Raw genomic sequence first — 21,385 nt, 5'->3', positions numbered from 1 at the left:
TGATCCTCAGATGATTCCAGCTGCCAGCTGTCATGGTGCCCCCAGCTACTGAATCTTCCTAGGTGAGACACCGGGCATCATGGAGCTCACGCCCCCACTGTGCCTTGTCCAAATTCTTGACCCACAGAGTCTGTAAACGTAACAAAATTGTTAGTTCAGGCCACTAAGATTTAGGCTGACTTTTTTTTTTTCCTGTAATAATAACAGGAACATCCTCCCATTAGCAGCCAGGCTCTGCCTTGACTACCTTTGGGGAGGTGGTAGGGAGGGTCTGGGCTTTGCTGAACCATGTATCAGTCTACATGGGAGGCCCACTGGGCACAGGGAGCAGGGCCTCTCCCGAGCCTCCCTTCCCTGACTCTTCAGGGTGAAATGAGGTCAGCTTCCAGGTGTCCTGGATTCCCTACAGACAGGGGTCACAGACCAGGCTTGGGCCCCCTGTAGATGAGGCAGGGCCTCAGAGCGGGAGCTTGACCCCAGCAAACGCTTGTTCTAGCTCCATCTGAGCCTGGCCTGGTTTGCTTCCAGGTTTTGTTCTTTTAAAAACTGGTTCACTCAGTGGGTATTTAAGACAAAAGCCATAGACCGTGGTCTGATGCGAGGGAAAAAATAGTATGGGGGGGTTGGGAATCCAACAGATCTAGGTTGAAGCCCAGCTCTGCCACTTCCCAGCCATGTGGTCTTGTGAGTTGCAACAACTTTCAGGGCCTCTTCTCTGCGGGGATAAGAATAGCTACCCCCATAATGGATTTGTTGTGATAAGAAATGAGATTCCAGCCTGGGCAACATGGTGAAACCCCGTCTCTACAAAAAATACAAAAATTAACTGGACATGGTGGTGCATGCCTGTAGTCTCAGCTACTTGGGAGGCTGAGGTGAGAGGACTGCTTGAGCCCAGGAGATTGAGGCTACAGTGAGCTATGATTGCACCACTGCACTCCAGCCTGGGCAACAGAGCAAGACCCTGTCTCAAAAAAAACAAAACAAGGCTGGATGCAATGGCTCATACCTATAATCCCAGCACTTTGGGAGGCCGAGGCGGGCAGATCACCTGAGGTCAAGAGTTCAAGACCAGCCTGGCCAATATGGTGAAACCCCACCTGTACTAAAAATACAAAAATTAGCCGGGTACGGTGGTACGCATCTGTAATCCCAGCTACTTGGGAGGCTGAGGCATGAGAATCGCTTGAACCTGGGAGGTGGAGGTTGCAGTGAGCCAAGATCACACCACTGCACTCCAGCCTGGGTGACAGAGTGAGACTCCATCTCAAAATAAATAAATAAACAAAACAAAACAAAAACAAGCAAACAAAAAGGAATGTGATAAGCTATGGAAAGCACCCTACTCAGTGCCTGGCACACAGTAGTAGGAGCTTAATAAATGTCAGATGTTACCTTGTTTCCTTTCTGAGTAGAGTGTGATGATAGCCTATCTCTTTCATCCACAGGCCTAACACGGTGCGTTATATGCCATAAGTGCTCAATAAATGCCTTAAATGAATGGATGAATTTACCAGAGTCCTCTGAAGTTCTTCTTCACTCATCTCTAATCTTGATCCATGTATTGATATGACTGTCTTCCCCCATAGACTCAGACCTCCCCAGGGACAAGGATGGTTGCTATCTCATTCACCTGTTTTATCCTCAGCATCCGGTGCTTAATTGGTGACTACCAAACAAATCAGGTTCCTCCCTGCTTCAGCACAGAGTCCTCAGTTCAGGATCTGCACCTGCTCCTGCGAGGCATTGAGGTGAGGCTTTCGATTTATCGTCAGCCTCTATTGACCAGAACCACCTGCTGACCACTGCTCCCCCGACCCTGCCCCGACCAAGTCCCAGGTGCCCTCAGAGCTCACATGATGGGTGCCCTCCCAGGAGTATCCACAGATTTGGACACCTCTCAAAAAGTCCTGCAGGACAATAAAGCACCTATAATTTTGGAGTGTGTCTTAGGTTGGGTTCCCCCAAGTGCAGATCCTGGGATGAGGAGTTGGGTGCAAGTAGTTTACTTGGGACAAGGGGAACAAGCCAGGAAAGGAAGGGAAGTGGAGACAGGAGCCGCTGCTGTGGGTGACTGTCTCATTGAGGTGCAAGGAAGTCCTTCTTGGCCAGCCCCCAGGCCCCTTGCTCGAGGGCAGCTCCGGGGGAATTGAGTCTTGGTACTTCTAGAGAAGTGGGCTCTGTGCAGAGTCTCGGGCTGAGAGTCACAGGGAGCCCTTGGCAGGCACCTCTGGAAATGTGGGCAGGACACAGCAGCCTGTGCTACAATGTGATGTCCACAGGTGAGGGACAGCCAACTGTCATTGTTCCTCAGGGGCTCGAGGCGAGAGAGGCTCTGTGACCAACAGACAGCTCTGGTCCTTCACTGTCCACTCAAGAATGTAGGTGCATGGGGCCACACTGTCTCAGGGATAACTTTGAATCCGCTCTAATTGATCGTATTTAAAGTAACTCATTTGGAGAATCTGGGACTTTAACAGTTATTTGTGTAAGAAACCTCAGTTCCCAGTGGAGGGGGTGGAAACCTCTGTGCCACGGAGATAATGATGATCCCCAAATGCCCTCTCGCTCGTCAAAGACAGATTCCTTAGATCCAATCTGCAGCCAGTGATCTGCAGGCTTCAGCCCCTCTAGTCTTGCTGAAAATCCAGAGCCTCCCAAATTACAAGAGCAAGGAGTTCTTCCAGGGCCTCCAAGGCTGTAGCTCCTTGGTTGGCCCAGAGGTTTCTGCAGCTGTCTCTAGATGTTCCCTCCAGTAGCCGGGTCTCTACCTCACCTCTTAGCAGCCACCTATGAATTGAGGCTCCTTGACTATTTCTTTTCTTTTCTTTTCTTTTTTCTTTTCTTTTCTCTTTCTTTCTTTGTTTCTTTGTTTCTTTGTTTGTTTGTTTCTTTCTTTCTTTCTTTCTTTCTTCCTTCCTTCTTTCCTTTCTTTCTCTTTCTTGCTTTCTTTCTTTTCCTTTTCTTTTCTTTTCTTTCTTCTCCTTCTCCTTTTCCTTCTCATCACCACACATGGCTAATTTTTGTATTTTTAGTAGAGACTGGGCTTCACCATGTTGCCCAGGCTGGTCTCAAACTCCTGGCCTTAAATGATCCGTCCACCTCTGCCTCCCAAAGTGCTGGGATTACAAGCATGAGCCACCACGCCCAGCCTAGAATTTTTCTATATTAATTTAAGGAAGAACCACCTCTGAGTAACAGAGTTGGTACATAACAGTGATAATAACAAAGATAATAATATTAATACTTGTCTCCTTGAATCCTTTTTAGAGCAAGGCAGAACATAGATAGAGAAAATAGTATCTAATGTTTCAGCATTTTGCAGCTTATGAAAGGCTGTCTCACATACTAGTAATTTATTGAACACTATGAAATTAACAAGACAGACAGTCCCTATCCTCATGGAGCCCATATTCTGGTGAGAAAGATGGACAAGAGAGAAGCAGTTACAGCGAAGTGTAAGTAGTAGCATTTGATGAGTATTTGCCAAACACCAAGCACTGCGCTAAGTTCTTTATGTGAACTGCCTTATTCAATCCTTAAGCAATGCTTTGAAGTGATAGGGTCTTGTCCCCAGTATACAGATGGAGAAACTGAGGCACAGAGAAGGTAAGCAATCTGCCTGAGAGCACACAGCTGGCAAGGGAATTTCATACCTACGATTCTCTGATTCCAAAACCCATGGATCCAGGCTGGCTCGTCCCTTGGCTCGCTACACCTCAGTTTCTCCATCTGTAAAATGCGAGTAAATAATAATACCCCGCCTGGTCCCGCCCATGGCATGTCATGAGGATTAACCAAGACAGTGACAGAAACACTGTAAATGGCCAAGAGTAAGCTGCTGTTTTTCCTCACTCCTGGCTGAGGCTCTGGCCTTTTGTGCCTGCTCCTCACCCCTGAAGGCCGCCTGTTCATGGCATGGGCTGCAGCCACCCAGCAGGCCTCCCGGTTCCCAGGGAAATCCCGGTCTGCCCTCACCAGCTCTCTAATGACAACATGGTTCCGTGGCGTCTGCGCTGATTTAATTATAGATTAATCAGGAGACCCAGGCAGGAGCTCTTCTCTTTTCCTCAGCAAGCTGGAATGTGACCCCTGTGTGCACACATGCATGTGAGGGACAGAGGTAAGGCCCTTCTGGCTCCCACCTCGGGGGATGGCTGATGTAAGTTGGGACCCCCTCACCTGGGGCTCAGGAATCTCCCAGCCTCCACCTGGCTGACCTCTGCCAAGCTGCGTTCCCATCACCAGCCTTTGCCTTTGCTGTGCCTTAGACCCCAAATATTCATCTTACTCCATCCAATCTTGTTACAGCTACATTTTCAGCCCTAAATGCTGCCTCCTATAGGAAACCTTCCCTGATGCCCAGCTGGGATGATTTCTTCCCCTTCTGAACCCCCAGGCAATTGATCTGGCCTCATCTGAAGGCCCTGACCACTCCGTAGCCTGGACTCACCTCTCTGATGGGATGTAGTCCCCCTGAGGACAGGGCGATGTCCCCAGCGCCCAGCATGGGCTTGGCAACAGTAAAATAACAGAATGAATAATTGAAAGGAATGATCAACCTAGAAATTCCCGAGGGCCAGAAGAACATGGAGTCTAGAGCCCTGCCTCCTTCCAGAGCCCCAGCCTCCCTGCTGGCCCCTGGTGGGGGCTGCACACCCTGGACGATCCCAGGGTTCCTTCCTGAGAGACCGGACTGCATCCTCTGGTCCCTCCTGACTTTTGGGAACTGCCCTCCTGACCCTCACTTGAGAGGAGGAGCTCGTATCACAGTCAGCAAAGGCTGGACAGAAACAGCTCACAGCGTCATCGCCAGAGCAGACCCATGCCCCAGCCCACCACCCCGTTTCTCCAGGAACCAGAGCCACAATGAACCACTGCTCAGCAGGAACGACAATGACAACAGGGAACTACACTGAATACCCACTGTGATCATTTATGTGTATTCTCTTATTCGATCTTCCAGTGACCCAGGGCAGGGGACATTATTGTCCCCTTTTGCAGATGAGTAAACTGAGAGATGAAGTGATTTTATCAGCAACGGCAGAGAAAGATGTTAGCACAGTTTGGCTCCAGAGCCTCCACCCAGGGACACCCCCCACCCCCTACCCACAGGTGCTGTACCCTACACTGCTCTCTGGCTGCAGCCTGGGCCCTTGACCTCTGACCCCCGGTTGCCCTTGCAGCAGGTGGGACCCGGGGACCAGGCAGCGCGCTGCCCACTACTGCCCGGCATTCTGGGGGCGGCATGAATGAACCGGCTCATGAATATGCAGGCAGGCCAGGCTGCGGAGCGCTCTCAGCTAAATCTGATCACAATGCGGGATAAATTAAGCGGCAGGATAAATGCATTAAAAATAACGGTCGGAGGAACAGGCTGTTCAAGGAGGGGTCTGGGGAGGAGGGGAGAGGCGCAGTGGGGGAAGTTCCACCAGGCACTGCCAGCCGCTCCCAAACAGCCCCAAATGAAGTTCCCTTCCGTGGGGGAGGACCCTCTCCCCATCTCCACCCTCCCCTGGTTCCTATGGAAACGCAGAGCAAGTTTAGGAGGGAAAATGCCTGGAGATGAGGGAAATGGGGAGGGACTAAGAATAGCAGCTGGGCTGGGGCTGGGGCTGGGGACAGGTGCAGACAGGGTCTCTTTCCTGACACGGGTGAGGAGAGGACCTGGGCCAGGCCAGGCTCCCCACACCCCCGCAGGCTTCCAGCAGCATCAGGAGAGGGGCAGTGGGGGAGAGAACCACGTTCTGCCAGCCCCAGGGTCGAATACAGATGGTGTCCCTGGGTAATGGCAGCAATAATAACAGCAGCTACGTCTCCATGGAGCGTTTGTTCAGGGCCCCACAAAGGGAGGCAGGCACTGGGGCATCTCTCTTTCTACAGGGAGAGAAGTGCAGCCCAGAGGTATGCGGTGACTCGCCCAGCAACACACAGCTGGGACCGGACAGGGCAGCCTGGCTCCAGGCCTCTCTCTTGACTGCTGCAGGCCCGCTGTGAGTCCCAGCACCAGCTACACAGGGCAGAGCTTGTTCAGCAAACTTTTTTTTTTTTGAGATGGGGTCTCAATGTATGGTCTCAAACTTCTGGGCTCAACCGATCCTCCTGCCTCAGCCTCCTGTGTAGCTGGGATTACAGGCACATGCCACCAAGCCTGGCCCTTGTTCAGCAAATCTTTATTGAGCAGCTACTCTATTGCAGGCACTTGTGTAGGCACTGGGGCTACAGTGGGCAGGAGCGTGTTCTTACTGGATGGAGACCGGGTGGCTTCCAGACTTCCTCTCTCCAGCCCAGACAGGGAGTGGGTCAGGAGCTCAGACCAAGGAAAGAAAGGTTCTGGGAAGCCGAGGATGGCGTCTCAGAGCTTGGAAGACAGAAAGCCTGATTAGACTTTGGCTGGGTGGGACAATCACAGGCTCCAAATCCAGCTCTGCCACCTGCTGGTTGTGAGATCTTGGGCCAGTTACTCAGCCTCTGCACCTTGTTTCCTCCATCTATAAAATGGGGATGATGACGGCACCTACCTCCTATGACCATAAGTAAGGTACCAGCTCAACAGTTCCAGGCACATACTGAGTGCACTTAAATGTCAACTCATCACAGTATTTTGTGTTTTTTGTTTTTTTTTTGTTTGCTTGTTTGTTTGTTTGAGATGGAATCTTGCTCTGTCTGGAGCAAGGCTGGAGGGCAGTGGCACGATCTCGGCTCACTGCAACCTCTGCCTCCCGGGTTCAAGTGATTCTCCTACCTCACTCTCCTGAGGAGCTGGGATTACAGGAGTGCGCCACCATGCCTGGCTAATTTTTATATTTTTTGTAGAGATGGAGTTTTGCCATGTTGGCCAAGCTGGTCTCGAACTCCTGACCTCAGGTGATCTGCCCATCTCAGTCTCCCACAGTGCTGGGATTACAGGCGTGAGCCACCATGCCCGGCCAGCTCTTCAGTTTTATGATTTGATTGTTCAGGCAAGAGCCCTGCTCTCCACTCCACCCAACCCCCACCTGAAGGAGCCAAGGGTGTGCTTCCATTCTTTCTCCAGGATCCCCGACCTCAGGCTCCCAGAAGCTGTCCCCCGGGTGAAAGGGGGTGGCCTACAGGCTCACAGGTCATTGCCCACCCAGCCTGCCCCAGTCACATCTGGGCGCTGGGTGGGTGTGAGTGAAGCACACCATGGCCCACCCCTCTCCTCCGTTCCCAGCAGGCCCAGAGTGCAGAGGTGGAGAAGGAAAGAGAGGAGAGGCCACAGAGAGGTGAACCCCACCTGAATCAAGTGACAAAAAGGGAATTGGGGGGGTGATGAGCAGAGAAACTTTGCGCAAAGAGATGTCTCCTCGGCAGCTGCCCATAGTGTCGAAGCACACGGCCTGGGCACTGTGCTGCACTGGGTTTGCACAGGGCAGCCCTGATGCTTTCCCTCAGCTCACAAAGATGGGCTCACTCGTGCTCTAGAGGGGATTAATAAACACGGGAATTCGATGCGGGGCAAGAGTGGAAAGAAGCCGAAATGGCTGAACCTAATGCGGGACCCTCCTCTCTTAGCTGGCGCCCAGACCTGCATGGCTGCCTTGTTGTCAGACGCGCCTGCACGCACTTTTTAGAACCGGGATTGTGGTCCTGAGCTGCCTGAAAACCTGCTCTCCCAGCTTGAAGGTCTGTTGCAGCCTCTTACTATTATTGTTATTTTAATTTTTGAGACCTGGTCTCTGTCACCCAGGCTGGAGTGCAGTGGCGCGATCACGGCTCATTGCAACCTTTAACTCCAGGCTCAAGCAGTCCTCCCACTTCAGTCTCCCGAGTAGCTGGAACTACAGGCACGCACCACCACACCCGGCTAATTTTTAAAAATTTTTTTGTAGAGACAGGGTCTCACTGTGTTGCCTAAGCTGGTCTCAAACTCCTGGCCTCAGGCAATCCGCCTGCCTTGGCCTCCCAAAGTGCTGGGATTACAGACCTGAGCCACCTCGCCTGGCTTGCAGCCACTGCTGAGCTGACCACAGGGAAGGTCTTCACTTAAACCTGTGCTGGTCAGTCAGGAGGCCTGGATGGCGTGGCTTCCTCTTTTGGGTGGTGGCCTCTCCTCCCTTCTCTGTTTCTTCCTTTCTCTCTCCCTCCCTCGCCCGCTCCCTCCCTCTCTTTCTGGTTAGTTCTCAGCTCACCTTTTCCTCAGATGGATCTTTCCTTTCCCAACTCTAAATGGAATGAGATCGCAGAGAGCAGAGCAGCGCAGTGAAGGATGGAGAGAGACGAGACGGTGTCCAGGCTGGCCTGGCCATCAGCCCCCTCGGAACCTCTGGGCAGGCCCTCCCTGTCCTTCTGCGGGCTTGTTCCCCTTGTTGCCCTCTGCAGGCTCCAGGCCCTTCCTGCTCTGGGCCTCGTCCTGTGGGTTGGCCCCGCATTCTGTCCTCTCCAGGCTGACCCTCCATGTACCTCTGAGACCCACCGCCCGGCTCACAACTGCCCAGTCTCGAGGCTGCCTGCCCTGGCTGCATGTCTCCCCTCCTCAGAACAATGAGGACTTGTAACACGTCACATTCATTCTCTCTCTGTGCATGGTCTCAGGTGAGTGGGATCTGGAGGCAGGAAGAGGGCACGTGAGGTATCGGGTATGCAGGAAGAGGGCACGTGAGGTATCGGGTATGCAGGAAGTAGGCTGGAGAGAGCCAGCAGGAACCGGCTTGTGTGCTCATGGCTTCCGGGGGGGCTAGTTTTGATCCCGGCTTCCTGGGCACAGAGGAGCCTTCCCGGGCAAAGGCCCCATTCAAGGCCAAGGACTTTCTCTAAGCAATCAGCCTGGAGAGCAGGAAACGCAGCACAAGCTCCTGCCTGGTTCTACAGATTCTGGGCCCTTCCTGTAGATGTCTGTGGAACTCAGTGGAGCCTCTGTGCTGGTTTGCTGTTTAGACTTCCAGTCAGAAATGATGTGATATCAACAGCAAAAACAAACAAAAAACAAAAACAAACAAACAAACAACAACAAAAACCCTTGACCCAGCAATTCTACTACTACAGAGCCTACGAACGCATATGGACAAGAAGCAAAGTTGCTTTTCCAAGCATGTTCATTACAGAGCTATTTATACTGGAGCAAAACCAGAAACCTAGTTCCCCAAAACAGGAGAGTGGTTATACCAAGGTATAAACACAGAATGAAATACGCTGTGGCAGATAAAAGTGATGCCGTGGGCCGGGTGTGGCGACTCATGCCTGTAATCCCAACATTTTGAGAGGCCAATGTGGGAGGATTGCTTGAGGCTAGGAGTTCAAGACCAGCCTGGGCAACATAGAAAGACTTTATCCCTACAATTTTTGTTGTTGCTGTTAATTAGCCAGGTGTGATGGTGTGTTCCTGTAGTTTCAGCTACTCTGGAGGCTGAGGTGGTTGGATCGTATGAGCCCAGGAGTTCAAGGCTGCAGCGAGCTATGATTAAGTCACTGCACTTCAGTCTGGGTGACACAGCGATACCCTGTCTCTAAAAAAAAAAAAAAAAAAGAAAAGAAAGTGATACTGCGAAAGTAAATTTATGTATTGACATGAACGAATGATCAGTTTTGGCCGGGCGTGGTGGCTCACGCCTGTAATCCCAGCACTTTGGGAGGCCGAGGTGGGTGGATCACAAGGTCAGGAGATCGAGACCATCCTGGCTGGCACGGTAAAACCCCGTCTCTACTAAAAATACAAAAAATTAGCCGAGCGTGATGGCGGGTGCCTGTAGTCCCAGCTACTCGGGAGGCTGAGGCTGGAGAATGGCATGAACCCATGAGGCGGAGGTTGCAGTGAGCCGAGATTGCGCCACTGCACTCCGGCCTGGGCGACAGAGCAAGACTCCGTCTCAAAAAAAAAAAAAAAAAAGAAAGAAACAAATGATCAGTTTTACAAAACAGCCTGTATAGTATAATCCCATTATATGCATGCACACATATACAAAAAAGTCTAGATGCTTTCCAGCAAAATTCTTAAGCATATCTTGGTAGTAAGATTTGGGGAAAGTTATGATTTTTTTCTCTTATTTTTCCTTATCTATATTTTCTAATTTTTATTTATTACCTAATTATTACACATTCATTATAGGAAGGGAGGATAGTATTATAATTTTGCATTTTATCTTTTTAAAAAAGTATAAACCCTTTGGCCAGTAATTCCAATTCCAGGAAGTTGTCCTAAGGAAATAACTAGGTTGATTACAAAGATGTAACTACAAGAATAAACCATGTACTGTTTCTCATAGGGGAGAAATGGACACAAGCTAAAATGCTGGGCATTGGGGATTGGTTGAGCAAAGCGTGGTGTAGTGATATGCAAGGTGCCATGCAGCCACTAAAAATCATGCTGTGGAAGTGCGACTGTTGACTAGAAAGATGCTTGTGAATATATGATTGGAAGAAAAGAACAGGACTTAGAACATTATGTACTGCATCAGCCCCTCTGTCTGTAGTATGTGCTGAGTCCTAAGACTGGAAGGATATATGCTTAATTGTTAATGGTTGTTTCATTTAGAGGAGCTGATTACAGGTGATCTTAATTTTCTTCTTTATACTTTCCTGATTATTTGATGATACATATGTATTATTACATAATTTTAAAAATTAATTCTTTAAGAAGGAAGAATAACCTATTCCAAGAGGTCAGGCAGTGAGAGGTAAAAGCTGGGCCCCCTGGTCCTGACAGCTGGGGGCCATGGAAGCACCTGGGGAGGGGGTTGGGGTTGGAGGCAGCCGGTCCAACACTGATGTGGCATCTGTCTGCACCTGCACCTGCTAAGGAAGGCCCCCCCCCCACCCCACCCCCCCACCCCCAGCTCCCTGCAGGCCCGCTCTCTGCCATTCACCCTCTGGAATTAGCTTGCAGAGACCATTTTAGGAAGCCTGTGGGCGGCTGGAAGCAGCTTGTGAGCAGAGCTGGAACCGGCTGAGAGCTGCAGAGAGAGAGTGCCCAGAGGAAGACAGGCAGAAAATAAGGGGAAGCCAGCACCTTTTTCCCATTTTTCTTTTTGGTTTGATTTTCCGAAAACAGTTCTCAAGAAAATCCTCACTTTGACCCAAATGTTTCTTCTTCTGCCTTCCTTCCTCCAGGCCTCCATAGAGGGGCTGAATCTAAACTTGCTATAAAGCCGGGACGAGGGGTCTGGTCTTGACACTTCCACTAACTCACTGTGCAACTTTGCTCAGTGGCTCACCCTCTCTGGGCCTCAGTTCCCAATTTCTGTCAAACTGGTCTGGAATGGACTCAAAGTTCTTTGAGGCTCCTTGCTTCTGGGATTCCGTCTTAGGAGCAAGACAGCTGGACTAGATGTCTCCAAGGCCTCTGTACAGCTCTGACATTCTGAGATTTGTGCTTCAAGATCTTTGAGAGTCTAAAATACACTGGCAAGAGCCTCTGTTTTTTGCAGCTGTGGTCTGGAATGCCATGGTATTAAATTGCGAATATTCCAGTCTAAGTTCTAGCTGAGTGGCTGCTTCTTATTTAAGACTACCTAGCTGAGCCCTACTTTTGCTAGGGGAATGGGGTTCTCTTTGCCAGTCTGGACATGGAGGCCTACATCCTGGGTCCCCACAAGTGAAGTTCAGACCCCAGGTAGCCCCCTGAAGTAGACATGAAAATAATAGCTCACGAATATGGTGCACTCACCAAATGCCAGGCTGCAATGGGTGAGTGGCCATTTGCCAATGGAGCCCCCGCCCTGGGGTGACAGCAACAGTCTCTGTTTACTGAACATCTAGGATATTCCAGGCCTGGGGGCTACAGAGATCACAGGACTCAGGGGGCTGGCACTATGTTATGCCCGTTTTCCAGATGAGGAAGCTGAAGCTCAGCGAGGTCCAGTGACTTGCCCAGGTCACAGAGCCAGAAGATGGGAAAGCTGAGACCAGAGCCAGATCAGCTGACCCCAGGGCCCTGCGGAACTACGGTGTTGCCTCTGGGCAGCCCCTGGCCCTGCAGACCTCCAATGGATGGGGCAGGCCATGGGGAGAGGCAGGCCATGGCTTCCAGATGATCAGGACTCCCACGGCAAGGAGGCTGATCCAGGGCACCCACCCGGCCGGCCTACCTTCCCCAGCCAGGGTGGCCATGCTGGAGGTGGAGTTGGTTTGCAAGTAGGTGGGGCCTGTGTTTGTGCCCGCGTGCATGTGGGTGTTGTCTGTGTGGCTCCGGGAGGGTGTGTATCTGTGTCTTCGTGTGGGCGTCTCTGCACGACGCGCACGCGTCTGATGCGTGTGAGTGCTCGGATGTGGGTGCTGGTTGTGTCTGCCTGTGTGTGTGCTGCCGTGTCTCTCCTGGAGCATGCGAGAGAGACAGAGTGTGATCCGTGGAGCCTGTGGGAGGGGAGCTGGGTGGGGACAGTTCTCGGCGTGCTCCCTGCTGCCCTCCTTTGGAGCTCCATGGCCTTGGGCCCCTGAAAAGCTGCCTGCCTCTGTGGGTGTCCTGACATTTCGCCAAGTTGAACCTGCAACCCCCAGCTCCCACACCTACCCAGTGGCCGGACCCACCACCCAGGACCATTGTGGGAACCTCTTGGGCCAGACGGGGGTCTACTATCAGCCTTGGCCTTGGTCCTTGGAGGACAGGTGAAGGCCCTGCAGAAAGGCAGCTGGGTTGCAGCATCCCTGCTCCTGAGCCCAGCTGTGGGTTGCAAACAACTCGCCTTCAGCCTGGGACTCCCCTTCCTCCGCCCTGAATCAGGCCTGCGAAGGCCTGTGTCTGTCTTAGGGGGTGGACTGGGGAGAAAAACCCTAGAAAGGAGATTCGTGGTCTAAGAACTGGAAGGGAACCTCACAGTCATTTAGTGAGGCTACTGTCCTAGTGGATGTGTGTTAGCCCCATCGGCTGCAGGTTTTACTTCCAAATCTCTGGGAACAGAAAACTCACCTCTTAAAAAGAACCCATTCCATTGTAGGCAGCTTTGATGGTAAGTTGTGCCTCACACTAAGGTTTTCCATCTGCCTCCCGTGGCTTCACCCTGTGGATCTCAGCCCTGCCTTCTGGGGGCCATAAGGCTCAACCTCGACCATTCATGCTGAGGCAGGGGGCATCAGTCCAAAGCCTTGTGGGGACCCTCAGGCTGAGAGGTAGTTTCTGAGGCCAGGTAAAGCGCTGAGAACCCTCAAGGACACAGAGAGGCTGAGGTAGGGCCATTCTGCTGGGGGCCGATCTCCTGGCTGGGTAGCTGAGAGCCCCTAGGTCCCACCAGGCCGAGGGTGAGGGGAGGCAGCTGACACCGAGTGTCCCAGGGAAGTTTGGGGATGGCTGCCCTGGCTGGGCCTGGGTCAGGGTCTCGGGGGCAACTCTGAGCCCTGGGGAGAGTTGGGAGCCACCGCCTGGAAAGAAGGGGTGCATATGCATGGTGAATGGATGAGGGCAGGGCTGCAGCTCCACCCCCAGCACAAGACTCCGCTGGGATGAAGGATGGCGTGAACTAAGAGCTTGGCACACGGGTTGGGGGGTGTGGACAAGAACTGCTGTTATGATGCTGTTCATCCATCCTCCTGCTCATTCTCCTCTGTGTCAGGCCCAGGGCTGAGGGATGATGACCTGGAAGTGAAGCCCCCCTCCCCTTCCTGACCCCCACTCCTGCCCCAGAGGACTAGGCAGGTGGGAGAGACAGACTCAGCTCTGGATGTGTCATCATAACTCGGCACATACCCAGAACAGTCCCAGCCCCAGAGGCACCGCAGAGCGGGCTGCAGGTATCTTTGGCTCAGTCCCCTGCTCCTGGAGGTGAGGAATGTCACCCCCTACCCCTCTGGGACTGGGTGCCATAGTTTTACATTGGCATGGGGGCAGAGTCAATGCCTCTATTTTACAGAGGAGATGCCCATTTTACAGATGAAGAAACTGGGGCTCATAGACTTTCAGTGACTTCCTTATTATCCTTATCACGGGCAAGGCTGGGATCTGCCACATCCCAGAATCCAGGTGTCTCCTCTACCAGCCAAAAGGCCAACAGCAGGGTAATGTGTGCTCAGAGGACCATACTTATGGCTCAGGAAGACCTTGCACCCGGTCCCAGCAGCTCTTTCCATGAGTTGCCGGGGACCCAGCTGTTTATACGGCCTCACTTGGTCTCAATTTCCTCACCTGTAACATTGGATAAGGAGGTTCCTTCTGTGCTCCTGGCCTTCTCCAGCAAGCACACATGCCCCACCGCCCGCCCCACCCAATCCCTGCTTCTGGCATTCACTGGCCTCTGACACACACTTAGAAATGAGTGAGTGTGAGCAAGGCAGGGTGGCATCCTAACCACATCGAGGTAGGTTCCCTCTCCTGCCAGGTGATGGACAGAGTCCTGTGGGTTAGAACAGCTTCCTCCAGCCATAGAAAGAGTATAGTAAAGTCGAAAAGTTGCAATCCGCTGGCTTGCAAATGTGGGTTGGGTTCCCTTGTACTGTGTGTGTGTGTGTGTGTGTGTGTGTGTGTGTGTGTGTTTTAATCTGTATTTCTTTGCCAACATTTAAAAATAGAGACATTTCACATAAAAGTCCAGATTTCCGGCTTCTCTTGAAAAACTGGAAGCTCTGACAAGCCTGCCTTGAATTGCTTGCCCTGGGCCGGAGCTGGGGAGCCGAGGCACGCTCTCCCACAGTCCTCGCGTGGGCCTCCACTCATTCATGTGGCCTGCCTGATTTTGCCCCTCCTTGGTGCAAGAGTCAGGCTCTGGAGTCAGGCTGACCCTGGTTAGTCCAAGTGTGTGGCTCAGTCGCAGTGTGACCATTGGGAAGTTCCTGTTTTCCTGCTGATAGAACAGGGATTCCCATAGCACCTACTTCATAGGGACGCTGCAAGGCTGAGAACGAATGTAAAGCTACTGTGCCCATTTAACATGGTGCGTGGCCCACGGTGAGTGTCAGCAAATGCCAGCAAGGTCTTGTTCACCACCATTTTCTCATTCTCTCCCGACAGGGGCTGAAGCAGCAGCAACAGTGCCCTCCCCACCCCCGCTCTGGCCCAGCCCTAGAGCTCTCCCTGGGCTGCACATGCGCTTGTATGGTGGCGGCAGTCCTGTCTGGGTAACACATCCAAAACAACAGATCAATAGCCACTAAGCACTGCAATGCCATCGCAGAGGCCACAGCGCCGTCCAGGCTGCTGGGCAGTGAGTTCAAGCTTTTTCTTTTTTGAGCAGGAAACGATGCACCACGTGACCTTGGACAAGTTCTTTTCCCTTCGTTTTACCAACTGCAGGATGAGACTGTGGTCTCTAAAGCCCCTTTCAGCTTTGACATCTTAGGAGTTTTACAGTGGGGCAGACAATGAAGTCCAAAGCATCGCAATGCAGGGGTGAATCAGGATTCTTCAGCAAAAACCTGTCATAATGGGGCTCAAATTAAAAGGTACTGTATTGGCTCATGTAGGAGGAAGCCTGGGGATTGTGGGATGCAGGCAAGGCTGGATCCAGGTGCTCCAGATATTTTTCTTGGCTTCTCTTGCTCTTGTCTCTCAGCTCAGCTTCCTTCTGTGTTGGGCTCATCCTCATTTCAGGTACAAGGGCTTTCTGTGACGGGGATGATGATCCCTAGTAGGTTTAACTGAGAGTCCTCTAGAGCCACAGCTCTAAAAGCAAGTGGGGTCCTTTTGCGCCTTCTTGAAGAAGCATCCCAGGGAAGATGGCAGTTGGCCTAGCTAGAGTTGTGTGTCTGTCCCGGTGAGTGGAAGGATGGGGTGAGGTACTGTGATTGGCACTCCCACCAAAGATGACAGGGAGCAGAAAAAGTCGTCCTGAAAGCAAAGGAGGCCTGACATCAGAAGAGAGGTGAACTGAAATGGACTATGAAATCTAAAATAACAGCAACCGCCGGCTATTCTAGGGGCCTTTAGTGCAAGGACAGAGAAGAGGGGGAAATCTTCCAATCAATGACCTTCCAAGTATGGACATGCAGAATCTTGAGCAGACGATTCTAGTCCCTGAGAAGCAACAAGAAAAACACTCCGCTCCACCAGACTCTGACACCCAGAGCCAGCCATGTATGTGGTTCTTCTGACTGCAAATGCCGGGAGGGGTCAGGAAGGTTTGTGAGAGGCCCTTGGTGTCCAAGGAGGGGACGCGGATGGAGGTGTGAGGCAGCGTGCTAGGACTTGAGAGGAAAAATCGAGGACAGATGTGAGGCATGAAAGGTGACAGTGGGGCTGGAGCAGGTGGGGCTGAGGAAACATGATTTTGACTATGGCAAAATAAAAGATAAAAAAAGAATAACACTAGGAAAAACTGGAACAAAATATAGATTAATTACATTTCATCTTAAGATGAGAATGGACTTTTAAGCATTAAAGCAATGGGAAAAAAATAAAAAAGAAAAAGCTCAACATATGTAACATAAAAAATAAAGCATACATTTCAAAATCAAAACATTAAAAAGCAAATGGCAAACTGGGGGAAATATTTATCATATTAATGTATTTGTGATACGATAAATACAGTTTCAAAAACATATGAGGACACTAAGAGAAAAAGGGACAAAGGACATGAATAGACAATTTCCAAAAGGGAAATGAATAATGGTGTCGTCTTCTTCATTCAAGCGGACTACAGAGAGCTCCTCTAACTAGCCCTATCCCACTCCTGCTTTCAGGCTGCTGTACTCGGAGTGACAGTGTCTCGCTTATTGATCCACAGGGCAGGCAGCTGAGGCGAGGCCTGTCCAGAGGATGGCTGGTCGTTGAGTCAGCCCCTCAGGGGCTTTGCTTTCGCAGCATCTTTTTTTTTTTAATTAATTTTTTTTTTTTTTTTTTCTCTAGAGAAGGGATCTCACCATGTTGCACAGGCTGGTCTCAAACTCCTGGGCTCAAGTGATCCTTCCACCTTGGTCTCCCAGAGTGCTGGGATTACACGTGTAAGCCACCATACCCGTATGTAGCATCTCTTTCTAAAGCAAATGCCTTTTGCAAAAATCAACAGCAGTCTGGTAGGACAGGGGTGGGTGAGAGGAGGGAGGCCTTTGCTCGGGCATTCCACCCTGAGTGGTCCCTCACTGGCCCTCATTGTCCTCAAGGAGGGCAGAGGCAGGATCCTTTCAGATCAGAAGCAACCCCACCCACAGGTACCACCTTGCTCTGGGCCAGGTCATTCCAGTGTCTCCAGAGGCCCAGACGCAGACACAAAGGGTCTGGGTGGAAATATCAGCAAGCTGTCATGACCCCAGAGGCCAGTGGGGCCTGCCTGCCACCCTTGTAAGTGACTGATACTGCCAGTTGCCAGGCTGCAGCCTCGGATCCACTGGTGGTGACCTTGGATTAAGTAACCGTCTTTGTTGAGGAGCGCTGCATGGTGGCCGGGGCGGGGTGGGACTCACAGGCTTGGGCTCCAACTCCAGGCGGGCTCAGCAGCCTCTGCTTTCCGGGAAGTCCCTTCACCTTGCGGGGCCTTGGCTTCCTTCTTCCTTGTGTGAACAAGGAGGAAAGATGAGGCCTTCCCTGGAGAGCTGGTGCTCCAGACTGAGGAAGGCAAGTAAAGGGCCTAACACAGTGCCCAGCAGCCAGGAGGGAAGCCCCCAACACACACCGGCTCTTAGTAATCACCTCTACGTCCAGGAAGTTCCACGGCAGAAGTGGGTGTATGAATGATTCCAACCAAGAACCCTTAGTATCAATAGAGAATTCACATGCCCTCAACTCCTGTTTTCTGGGGTTTTCTTTGGAGACAGGGTCTTGCTTTTTCACCCAGGCTGGAGAGCAGTGGCGTGATCATAGCTCACACAGCCTCAACCTGCTGGGCTCAAACAATCCTCCTGCCTTGGCCTCCTGAGTAGCTGGGACTACAGGTGTGTGCCACCATGCCTGGCTAATTTTAAAATTTTTTGTAGAGATGGTGTTTCGCCATGTTACCCAGGCTGGTCTCGAACTCCTGAGCTCAAGCGAGCTGCCTACCTTAACCTCCCAAAGTGCTGAGATTACAGGTATGAGCCACGGCGGTGGCCCTCAATTCCCTTTTAGTCGTGTGGACACCTGAACAGTAAGTGGGACCATCCTCACTGCCCATCAGCAGTAAGAACATCTGCACAGGTGCTGATGGTGCAACCACAGTCTATCAGGGGCCCTGACTCACCCACTGCTTCTCAACAGAGCCACTGCCTCCATCTGCCACCCCATCACCCACTGCCACCCCATCCACTGCCACCCCATCACCCACTGCCACCCCATCTACTGCCACCCCATCACCCAGAAGACCCGTGACAGCCCTCCCAATCCTTCATCATTGCCCCACCTCCTCAAATGCACCATGGACATCTGAGAATAGGAAGGGTCAACATACCCCACGATGGGACAGTCAAGAGGTAACTCCTGTTGGGGGTACGGGCCCAACAAGTTGGCATTCTGCTCAGATCTGCGACCTTGGGGAAGTGGGGGCTATCAGGCTAGAAGGGACCTTCAAAGACATCCCTTCTGATCCATCTTCTGAATCATGGTACAGCACAGCCTGCACCCGACACCACTGTGACCTGAGTCACTATTGCCTCTCACCTGGATTGTCACACTAGCTCCTTAGCAGTCCTTCTGCTTCCACCCTTACCCGCTGCAGTCTATGTTCGACACAGCAGCTTGGGATCCTGTTACAAACAGAAGTCAGCTGCTGGGTGTAGCTCATGCCTGTAGTCCCAGCTACTGACGAGGCTGAGGTGGGTCACTTGACTCTGGGAGTTTGAGGCTGTAGGGTGCTGTGATAGCACCTGTGAATAGCCACTGCACCCAAGCCTGGGCAACACAGTGAGACCCCATATGGAAAAAAAAAAAGCAAAACCATGGAAGTCAGGTCATGAAACTCTCCTGCTTGAAACTCTCAACTGTGTCCCCATTTCGCTGATCAAATGGACAGGTCTTACAACAGCCCATAGGCCCTGGACAACCTGGTCCCTCTGTAAGTTACTCTCTGGTTTCCTCTCCTAGTATTCTCATCTTTGATCACCCAACTCCTGCCTACTGACCCTGACCCCCGATGCTCCTCCAATACACCAGACAGGCTCCTGCCCCAGGGCCTTTACCTTCGCTGTTTGTTCTGCTGGAACACTCTCTAGACCCCTACATGGCTCACTTGCTCACCTTTAAATCTTTGTCCAAATGCCACCCCCTTTAAATTGCAGCCTCTCAGCTTGGCACGGTGGCTCATGCCTGTAATCCCAGCACTTTGGGAGGCCGAGGTGGGCAGATCACAAAGTCAGGAGATCGAGACCATCCTGGCTAACATGGTGAAACCTCGTCTCTACAAAAAATACAAAAAATTAGCTGGGCGTGGTGGCAGGTGCCTGTAGTCCCAGCTACTCGGGAGGCTGAGGCAGAAGAATGGCTTGAACCCGGGAGGCAGAGCTTGTAGTGAGCCGAGATCACGCCACTGCACTCCAGCCTGGGCGACAGAGCGAGATTCTGTCCCAAAAATAAATAAATAAATAAAAATATGCAGTGTCTCCCCTCACCCTGCCAGGACTCTCTGTTCCCCTTACCCTGCTCTGTTTTGTTTCCCAGGAGCATTTCTCAGGATGGGCCCACTCTGCAGTCTACTTAGCATGCTTACTGTGTGGCTCCCCCATAAGGATGTTAGCTTACTGTGGTCCCTGAGTGCCACAGGCACGGAGCTGACCTCGGCCGCCCTGTGGCTTCTCCCCGGGTCCCCACTCTACACTCTCGAGTATGTGGAGACCTCCTCCTTAGGCCAGCCCTCCCACCTCTGTTCTTGGGTGAAGGTCCTACATTTTTCTCCAACGCTCCTCACTGCAGGCAGGCTCTCCTGAAGATGTAACTCCATCTGTCGTCCCTTAGAAGTGAGAGGCCAGACCTGAGCCAGGTGCACTTTTTGGAAGTGGACAGAGGGAAGAGGGAGAAATCAGGAGAGAGAAGCAGCAAGACAAAGATGCAAGGAAGAGGGAACTGTTGAGTTTCTTTCGCGCGGGGCCACCTGACACTGGACAATGCAACTGAGACGCCCCTATTTTTTGCCTCCTCCCACCAAGCAGCTGTCAGCCTGACAAGACTCAGGATTCCTGTTTTCCAGAGAAATCGAGGGAGTCGACACAGATCCAGGACACATGAGTAGGCCTGGCAGGCTGGGGGTGGGTGGGGTGGTGGTGGGGCAGGTGACAAGGGGAGCTGAGTGCCAGATGAACGCCTGTGCACCCTGCCCCCCAGTAGTGAGCAGCTGACATTATTTCCCGCTCTCATCTCACCACTCAGCCCACCTCTCAGCAGGGAGGCCCGTCCAGGAGCCCAGGGTTGGGGGACAACAAGCCAGTACCGGAGACCTTGGATGCTCTGGAGATAGAAGGGCCTAGAAGGCTCTAACAGAAACAAAGCCTGTCCAGGCCAGATCCAGTGAATCTGAGGTGGGGAAGTGCCATCTACAGTCAGCGGGGGACTGAAAAGAGAAGCAGTGTCTGCAGAGCTGCAGGACCACACGGGCTCCCAGATTACTGGGTAGCTCAGGTGAGCCTCCCCCTGAAAGGAATATGGTCCTGATTTCAATCTGGCGGGCGTGACTCAGTGCTGGCCTTGACCGTGGCATTCACTCTGCATTTTCAGCCCCCATGTCAGCAGGGGACAGCATCTCAGTCAAGCCAAAGTCTGATTAGTTGGAGAGACCAGCATGTCCCAGTGCCCTGGGAATATTAAGTAATATTTACAAGGGGACGATGGTGGGGAGATAATGGTAAGAGGCAGTCAACAGTGGGGAACTCCTCCACTGCTCAAGTGGTGAGAAATTCGATGGGAACGAGGCTCACAGCAGGGAGGGTTTGTCATGGGGACAGCGGAAGGGGTTAGAAAGTCACTACCTCTGCTGATTCTGCTAATAGGATGAGCCAGCCTTACAAATAAGAGATAGACCCCATGAGGCCTGCATTTGAGAGGGTTTTTAAATCAGGCCAGGTCCTGCCAATAGCTTCACAAGTAGATGTGTTAGAGCTGGAAGGGAGCTTGGAGATCAGCAGCGCCACTGGTTCTGTTCCAAAAACGTCTGCCTTCCAAAAATACTGCAAGTATTAAGTAATAATTAATCTGTTTTCACATTTTTTATTCATCAAAGACATACAGAGGACTGCCCATTGGGACAAGCAGAAGACCTAAAGTGGATGTCACTGCAGCCCCAAACAAAAGAGACCTATTGTTTTTTTTTTTTTTTTTATCAGCCCAGCCATATTATCCTGTATAAATGTAGTTTCCGTTTTGAAAACATTTAAAATAACACAAGGGTCAACTTTTAAATACCTGTAGGAGCCCGCAGATTCTATATCAGAAACCTAAATCCAAGCCTTTTTTTTTTTTTTTTTTTTTTGGAGATGGAGTCTCACTCTGTGTCCAGGCTGGAGTGCAGTGGCACAATCTTAGCTCACTGCAACCTCCATCTCCCGGGTTCATGCCTCAGCCTCCTGATTAGCTGGGACTACAGGCGTGCACCACCACACCCAGCTAATT

This window comes from Pongo pygmaeus, chromosome 21 (genome assembly GCF_028885625.2).
Source record: "Pongo pygmaeus isolate AG05252 chromosome 21, NHGRI_mPonPyg2-v2.0_pri, whole genome shotgun sequence".
Classification (NCBI taxonomy): domain Eukaryota; kingdom Metazoa; phylum Chordata; class Mammalia; order Primates; family Hominidae; genus Pongo; species Pongo pygmaeus.
Note: the sequence above shows the minus strand (reverse complement) of the source record.